This window comes from Nannobrachium achirus, assembly GCF_963921795.1.
Source record: "Nannobrachium achirus genome assembly, chromosome: 4".
NCBI classification, from domain to species: domain Eukaryota; kingdom Metazoa; phylum Chordata; class Actinopteri; order Myctophiformes; family Myctophidae; genus Nannobrachium; species Nannobrachium achirus.
In genome coordinates, this window is record NC_137813.1 from 67,278,729 (window position 1) to 67,287,671 (window position 8,943).

The following is an 8,943-nucleotide window of genomic DNA, read 5'->3' on the forward strand; positions in this document are numbered from 1 at the left end:
AAATATGAATAAGTTAATTTTGTATGAAATAAAGCAATGTATGAATGATTTGAACCTGGCTCTTGTATTGGGTCACTTGGTGGTCAGTAAAGAGAAGGTAGTCAAGAAACCATTAAGTCATATACTTAAAGTTTAAATTGCTTTATTAGCAACGAAGATTAAACATTTTTTACTTTAGGCTGAATAGGCTTCACTAGCCTGAACCTGAGCATAGCCTAGTTTAAAGTGCTTTATTAGCAATGAACATTGAACATTTTTACTTTAGGCTGAATAGGCTTCACTAGCCTAAACCTGAGCATAGCCTATTTTATGAACATTGAACATTTTTACTTAGGCTGAATAGGCTTCACTAGCCTAAACCTGAGCATAGCCTATTTTATAAAGTGTCTACTGTCTACAATCTACTGTCTTGACACTCGAACCAAAATTGTTCTATAGATCATAATCTACAAATTGGAAGTGAAAAATAAACTTTAACACAAATTTAAAATGAAAACCAAAAATTACATGTACACGGAACCCCACTATAGGCAGAGCGTAGAGCGCACCACAGCCTCAGCGACTGCGAGCCGCCTCACAGGTGGTCCTTCGCGCCTCTCCCTCCTTTTGCTGTCTTTTCCTGTGTTTTATTTCATTCATTATTGTTAAATTCTGTGTTGAGGTTTGTGTGACAGTGACAGACCTTTATGGGGCATTTGGTTAAATACGGAACAAACCGCGTTCCGTATTGGTTCAATACGGAACGCATCTTTTAATTGTCCAATACGGAACGATTCCGTATTATACGGAACGGGTGGTAACCCTATGGAGATTAGCACTGAGATGGCCCTGTCTGCATCTCAGTGCACCAGGCGTTGAATTGTACTACTTCCATAGACTAGAATCAATTCACGTTGCACTTTGTCTTTTATCATCTGGTCTAGCTAAATATATCAAATTGTTTAAAGTTGTGGAAGGCTCGGTCACTCACACACACACACACACACACACACACACACACACACACACACACACACACACACACACACACACACAAACACACAGAGAGAGAGAGAGAGAGAAAGAAAGAGAGACTGAGTAAATAAATTGATCGCTTACTTCAAACTCATCGTCCCTCTTGGTCCATTGGGTTTCGGCTGCTTTTTCCAATTCAGCTTGGGTATTCTGAAGTACGTTTGAAGTACACCACTGTCAAGGTGGGCAGAGAAGCTGGGGTGCTCCGTGACACACACTGTCTCTGTGTCTGGAAGCTCTCCCAACAAGAACTGGACACAGGGCCATGTTTTGCAACATAGAGATTCCCTTTCTGTAGGCATGGCCTGACAGCGTCCACACACACACCAGTCAGTGTTGTTGGCTCTGGGTGGTCCCTCTGGCTCCGGTGGGGCTGCAGCTCTGGACGCGTCTCTCTGTCTCTCTTGTTCTTCTCTTTCCCTCAATTCTTCCTGCGTGTACTCAGGCTCAAACATGTATGGCTGAACAGCAGATTCAGCCAACATATTTAAAAAGTCCTCCTCCTCGTCGAAATACTCGAAATCTGTCTCTGAAGCCATGTTTTACTACTGCTGCTGCTACTGCTACCTTTGTTTTTGTTTGGGGTTCGCTGTAAACTGCTAGCCTACTACGGTAGCCGGGTCAATCCTACTGTAGTTTCCGTAGCTACAACGACCCACTACCACCTACGTCATAGCCTCGGGAACCCAGGCGTTTCATTGGCCGAATCCGTCTATGACGTACGTGGTAATAGGCCCCCTACTGGCCACAGAACAGTAATGTAAGGAAATAGACGCGTTTTAGCATGAACGTAGTTGACTAAAAGAACACAGACTTGGTTGAAAACCGGCGAACTACTCCTTTAGTGAGTGAATGGATGAGATTAGAGCCCCCGGAGCTCGCGATCAAAAAGTTTGGGAACCACTGTTCTATACTAGGCTATGATGTGATGTCCTTGGCTCATTATCGCCAAAATAAACAGTGTTCTACCGTGAGTGACACGTAGTATGCAGTGAAGAATATAGCCTAAAATCAGCGATTCTGAATGTCGACTTTACAATGAAATGGATGCTTCTCTTGTTTGGGTCGGGACCCATTTGTGAGTCGCGGAGACAGTTTTATGGTTTATGGGCCGTTATATATTTCATACATTTTGATACATTATACAATAAATAAAATGTGGCCGTATACGTGCGTTACAGGTAGAACACAGCACTGATCTCACATAACATTGAAAGACAGACGTATAGAACAAAGTGAAACGTAGAGAACATAAGCTTTGTAACGCTTACCGGTTCGCTGATCGCAGGACAGCTCAGCAGTGCGGGAGAGACCGCAGCGACGGGTCGCCTGCCACGGGCACGGCGGCTAGTTCCACCACGGCCTCGTTTGGGTGCTGACGCGCCCGCTGCATCTCCGGGGCCATGGTCAGTGGTGAAGCTGGGCAGCATGCATGCCTCGCCGGCGTCGCCGCCACCGGGGGCTGCGTGCTTGGTGTCCAGACTGTCCACGGGCCATGGTTCGGCTACGTGCTTGATCTCCACCGGCTCGTCCTTGATTGTGGACTGTTGCTCTCTGATCCGCGGAGCAACGGTACCGGTAACTGGGACGGGGACGGGGATCACTGGCTTAGGTTTGAAAACCTCCGTGATTTTTGGCTGGCCCCGTGGTGGCGATGTGTGTTTACGTTTGGACTTAGCTTTCCCTCCTCGCCCTGGCATCTTTCCCTGATTTCTAATCTCCAATACAAGAAATATACTACACTACAATACAATACAATACAATACAATACTATACGATACACTACAACATACAACACAAACTCCTCTACAATCCTATTATTTTGTTTTTTTTATGTTTTTTTTGCCCAACCCAAAGAAGAAACCCAACTAAATCAAATTCTACAATACTATACAATACAATACACTACAACATACAACACAAACTCCTCTACACTCCTTTTCTTTGTTTTTTTTTAATGTTTTTTTGCCCACCCCAAAGAAGAAACCCTAACTAAAACAAATGCTACAATACTATACAATACAAAATGGACCCCCTCAGCCTAAAAAAGATAATTCCCTTCCCCCACCCCTACCAGCTAAAACCTAAACCTACCGATCTCTCTCTCTATCTCTATCTATCTAAATAAAACTAAATCTAATGATTTTATAACTAAACTACTACTATACTATACTATACTACTAAATAATCCAAAAATAAACTAACAATTACCTGATCTCGCTCTTTCTCTCAATCTCTCTCTCTCTCTCTCTCTGATAGATGTTTGTCCGGGAGTAACGTTAAGCCACTGAAACTATTCTTCTCTGTCTGGTACTATGTGGGCCTCTCAGCCGTTGTTTCTGGGGGAACCGGCCAACCAGCATGCTTGAATTTGGTCACATGAGCGTGTGATGTCATGCATGACGACCGTCCCATCGCCGAAAAGGGCTGGATCTTGGTTACCGCATAGATCCAACACTGTACTACTGTAATATGAAAAAAATAAAGGTTTAGCGTGATACCACGCTAAAGAATTTTTTTGGCAACAATGCCAAGGACGCGTCGGGCGTCATACCACGCCCGTGGCCATCAAAGTGTTAAGAGTCCTTAACCTTAATTGGGGCCTATTTCGCCAAACAGGAAGTGCCCCTCACCAAACAGGAAGTGACCCTTGATCTCGTGAACCGTTTGTCGTACGGACGCGCGGGTTGCGTCAAATGACAAGATTAAGAGTCCTTAACCTTAATTGGGGCCTATTTCGCCAAACAGGAAGTGCCCCTCACCAAACAGGAAGTGACCCTTGATCTCGTGAACCGTTTGTCGTACAGACGCGCGGGTTGCGTCAAATGACAAGATTAAGAGTCCTTAACCTTAATTGGGGCCTATTTCGCCAAACAGGAAGTGCCCCTCACCAAACAGGAAGTGACCCTTTATCTCGTGAACCGTTTGTCGTGCAGACGCGTGGGTGGTGTGAAATGACTTGATTAAGAGTCCTTAACCTTAATTGGGGCCTATTTCGCCAAACAGGAAGTGCCCCTCACCAAACAGGAAGTGACCCCTATTCTCGTGAACCGTTTGTCGTACATACGTGTGGGTGGCGTCAAATGACTTGATTAAGAGTCCTTAACCTTAATTGGGGCCTATTTCGCCAAACAGGAAGTGCCCCTCACCAAACAGGAAGTGACCCTTTATCTCGTGAACCGTTTGTCGTACAGACGCGTGGGTGGAGCCATATGACTTGATTAAGAGTCCTTAACCTTAATTGTGGCCTATTTCACCAAACAGGAACTGCCCCTCTCCAAACAGGAAGTGACCGTTTATCTCGTGAACCGTTTGTCGTACAGACATGTGGGTGGTGTCATATGAAGAACCATAATGTTAACTCAGTTAGCGCCGGGCGACTTTTAGATCAACTATCTCACTATGGTCTTCCCTTGCCGAGCGACTTTGGGCGACTTTTATATAAAAGCATTGTTTAAGCTTTTAATTTGGGTTAATAGACGGAGCGAAATGCGTAGCTTACCTTCGTATGGTATCCACACGTAAACCGTGAAAAAAAGGATACGATTATGACGTCACCTTTAAACCATAGCTTCCTGTTTACGTAGGCCTCTGCTAGCCGCTAGGCTCAATGCAAACCATCCGACCCTCACGCAGCTTCACTAGGTCGGATTTTGATTCGGAAACTTTCTGTGTGGCATCTGTATACGTTCCGGTGCCCATACCGATGGTGGTTTTAGACGATCAAGCACGAATTGAACAGTATTGAGCTCAGATGGCGGCCCGCGGGTCTTCCATTCAATGTCAATGGGGAGCGATGTCATCGTCCCATCCTTGGATGTTGTGAACCTTGGTTTTAACATGGGTTTACATGGGGGCTTGCACAGTCTATGGGCAATGGCTCGCTCTAGTGGTCATTGCGTGGTATGGTATGTCAATGTTGCTTGGTAAATTGATGTGATTAAGATGATTAAATATAGCTATTTCCTGGCGTTATAAGCGCACATTCACATTTAAATTTGGCTGGCAATGGCAATGGCAAGCTTATGCAAAAAATGCTAATGTTAAAAAATGTAACGCTAATGCTAACACCAACCGCTACACAAGGTTGCACAGACATAGCGAGCTGCAGGCACACTTCAAATTTCTTAGAAATTTTCTTTTCTAGTTGTTTACCTGTTTTCTAGATTGTTGAGGCACTAAACTTCCACTTTGCATTCTGAGCTACCGTGCTTATTAGATAATAGCGTCTGCTAAATGCCCACATTGTAAATTGTAAATTGCAGATTAAAGAACCAAGAAGACTAAGAAACAAACGATCATTACCGTATGAGGTGTATGATAGTTGTGATGGGAGATCTGTTGGATTGTCTGGTATCAGATCGGGTTCCAAGGTCCACATGTGCTCTCATTGAGAATGTGTGAGCTGGTGAGCTCCCAAAGTAGTTCAGATGACCCAGATCAGAATCATTTTTGGGATATCTACACAAAATAAAAGAAACACATATTGGGTGCGTTCGGAAATGCGCACTCAACGCACTGGTGTGCCATGTTGTCGTTCGTTTATTCGGTGCACTTGGTGTGCTGTCGTTCGGAAATCCAGTGCGCGGCGCACTGGTGTGTTGAGTGCACGCACTGAACAACCCTACTCAGAAGACGGGGTTTGGCGGTGTGGTGCGTCGGTGCGGTGTTCTGATTGGTTGGTTTTCATGGCCGTGTCTCGAATGCTTCTCAGCTGTGAACAATGGAGGAAATGACCGCAAAATACAGCACTTGCAGCTTAATTGGTCGTTTGGGCTTGATAGTTTCACACACATCAACATGTAAATTAACAGCAGGTATGCCAATGTTGTGAAGTAGACCTACATCTCCTAATAGCAACGTTACGCAACTGCTGCTTTTCAGGAAGTTTACCTTCAGAGTTCAGAGTGAAAAAGCACACAGCCTGTTAAAACTTTCTGAACGCACCCCTTGTTTCATCCCACATACAGAGAAACAACAATAACACTAGTTGATCTTGGGTCATTGTAGCAACAATACAAACTGAAGAATAGCACAAGACAGACACACACTCTCAAGCTTTTTTGTGTTTTTTTTTTACAGTATGTACACATACACACATGCATTTCTGACAATAATGAACATCAATATCACACAGCTGTATACACACACCTAGTGTCACCTACACACTTCCTGTTCATGGAGTTACCTATTGTTTTGTTTTGTATTCCTTTTATGCTCCGTAAGTAGCTGTTGATTCCTATTAAAGGTATATTCAGTGATTGTATTTCATTCAAATAAAAATATAATTGTTACATTTTCCATTCATTCTCCTCACTAGAATGTGTGCTGACCATATAGGGACTTCCACCATGGCCCGTGTTGTGAGCATACTGGTAGCTAGATTCGGTTTTCAGAGGTGGCCAGCCAGTCCTCGACCAATCAGGGTAGAGTATGGCCGTAGTTATGTTATGATGTTTAGTTATGATGGTCAAAATAAAAGTTATGAGAACCAAGTTATGAGTCACTCTGAATTAAGAACGTCTGCTAAATGCATAGATTGTAAACTACTGAACTCATAAAATGCCACAGTCTTGTAGTAAACTAGAAAAATATTGTTCCTTCGAAACAATTGTGGGCTCGCTTCAAGCCAGAAAACAATGGCTATAAAAGTACAAAATGTCAAGATCGCAGGCAGTGCTCTCTTTGACGTTACTGACGTCAAAGATTGGTCCATTTTGTTCCAAAAATGTGTTGTGCAAAAGTTGACCCGCTGGTGGCGCTATAACAGGCCAATGTAAGAAGGGTGGTATCTGTTCCTTGACCTATTGGGAATGTGCTTGCAAGATTTCACGCACATTGCAGTCTGTGTTCATGATTTGAGGTGTTTTTGGCTTTGGCCACTTTATCGCTGCTTGCAGCTATATTCATTATTATTATTTTTTTTTTGAGTGTGTGCACTTCATAGGCATATTAGATAAAGGTCCTTAGATTGTGTGTAGAATGTTTCATGCAAATTGCAAAAAAAAATCCTAACGGGTTTAAGCGTTTCACAAGCTGCTCAAAATGATATAGCGCCCCCCTTTGGCCAATTGGGGTAAGATTGGTTTTAGTGATATTTGGACTAACACTCTACATCTTTGCCAAATGCCATGAACATGTTACTTTGCATGTATGATTTAGAGGCAGAAGAGTAATTTGCATAAAACTGCAATATTCATTGAATTTATTTAAAAAGGCATGTTTCAATTTTAAAGAAATCCGATCTGACAGATCTTTAGATATCGGTCCAAAGTTCACGTAAAAAAAGTTTTGTGCACGTGGAGCGAAAATTCCAGAATAAAAGCGGGTTTACGCGTTTTACAAACTGCTCAAAATGGCGGAAAACCGAAGGGCGGAGCTTACTTAACAACGACACAGATGTCTTCCGCTCGAGTCAAAGCACGCGTGTAACAAGTTGCATGTCTTCAAACGAAACGAGTCATGACTTATGCCCGTTTGAAGTTTGAATTTTCAGACGCTTCGTATAGCGCCCCCATTTGGCCGATTGGAATAAAATTGGTTTCAGTGATACTTTGACTAACCCTCCACATCTTTGCCAAATGCCATGAACGTGTAACTTTGCATGTATGATTTAGAGGCCGAAGAATAATTTGCATAAAACCGCAATATTGATTGAATTATTAAAAATTTATATTTCACTTTAAAAGAAATCCGACCAGACAGTTTGACCGTATTGGTCCAAAGTTCATGTGAAAAAAGTTTTGTGCGCGTAACGAAAAAAACCCAGGAGGAGATCAGAGGTCAAAAGTTAGAGGGTAAAAGTTGTTCGGCATGAGGAGAGCATAAGTGTATACAGGTTTAATGGCTGTATGTATAACACAGCATGAGCTATACCTGTTCAAAGTTCGCACTTTCGAAGGCTTCCTGCAGCGCCACCATTTGGCCGATTGCTGTAAAAAGTAATAGCACGCGTCGCCACAGTAAGCTGAACACATTGATGTTTTTATTTTCATTTTCTCACTAAGTATGTAGGAGTTGAAAGCGGACAAAGTTCCCGTCTACTGTTGACTGATAGATAAATAATGACAATATCTAAAGTGTGCTCGCCTTACAGGCGAGCCCACAATTAGTGTCATACATATCCTGAAGCTGGAGACGTAGGCCTACCGATATTCAGTGATTGGGTCTAATGATCAAAACAAGAACATTATAATGGTGTAAAAAATCTATAAAAAACGAAACATTTCCACGCTGTAAGGCCAGTAAGGGACAAGATGACCCGGACCCCCGGCCACTTTCATTATCACTGAGTACACCTTTAAAGGAGTAGTTCACCCCCAAAATTACCTTTTTTCTATTGATTACTCATGCCATGGAGACTTGAGTTCAATAATATTTTTTTATATTTGTCGCATTCCTTAGACAAAAATATTATAGTACATTTACCCCCATTGATTCCGGATGGGGACCCAAATGGATTCGGGTCTACATCCGGAATCAATGGGGGTCAATTTGTTGTAATCAAATTATTGTCTTAGGAATGCAACAAAAAACTAAAAAATATGATTGAACTCAAGTCTCCATGGCATGAGTAATCAATAGAAAAAAAGTCATTTTGGAGGTGAACTACTCCTTTAACGACCACAATGCAAACTAGAAATGCACTCTGTCGAGGTACTGTAACAACTTCTCACAAGTAGGCCGTGCAAGCAGAGCACGCCATGAGATGCGCTCACCACTGGCATCACTGCTTCCAAAAAAAGAAAAACTGATATATTATGATAAATGCCAATACCAATGACATCACCACTGGCATCACCAGGAATACTGGTCCCTCATTGCCTGTTAATGAGGACATTGCCAAAGATGCTGGTCCCTGATTGGCCTACGGTCTTAAACAAGAGAAGACACCGACATAAATACCCCGACCTACATGAATACCCAGCC

General features: G+C 42.9%; 1 pseudogene across 1 annotated transcript in view; it reads right to left on the reverse strand.

The window, feature by feature from the left end:
- Positions 1 to 8,943, reverse strand: part of LOC308283753 (class I histocompatibility antigen, F10 alpha chain-like) — a 313,784-nt pseudogene that overhangs the window by 278,932 nt on the left and 25,909 nt on the right. The gene's annotated exons all lie outside the window — the stretch shown is intronic.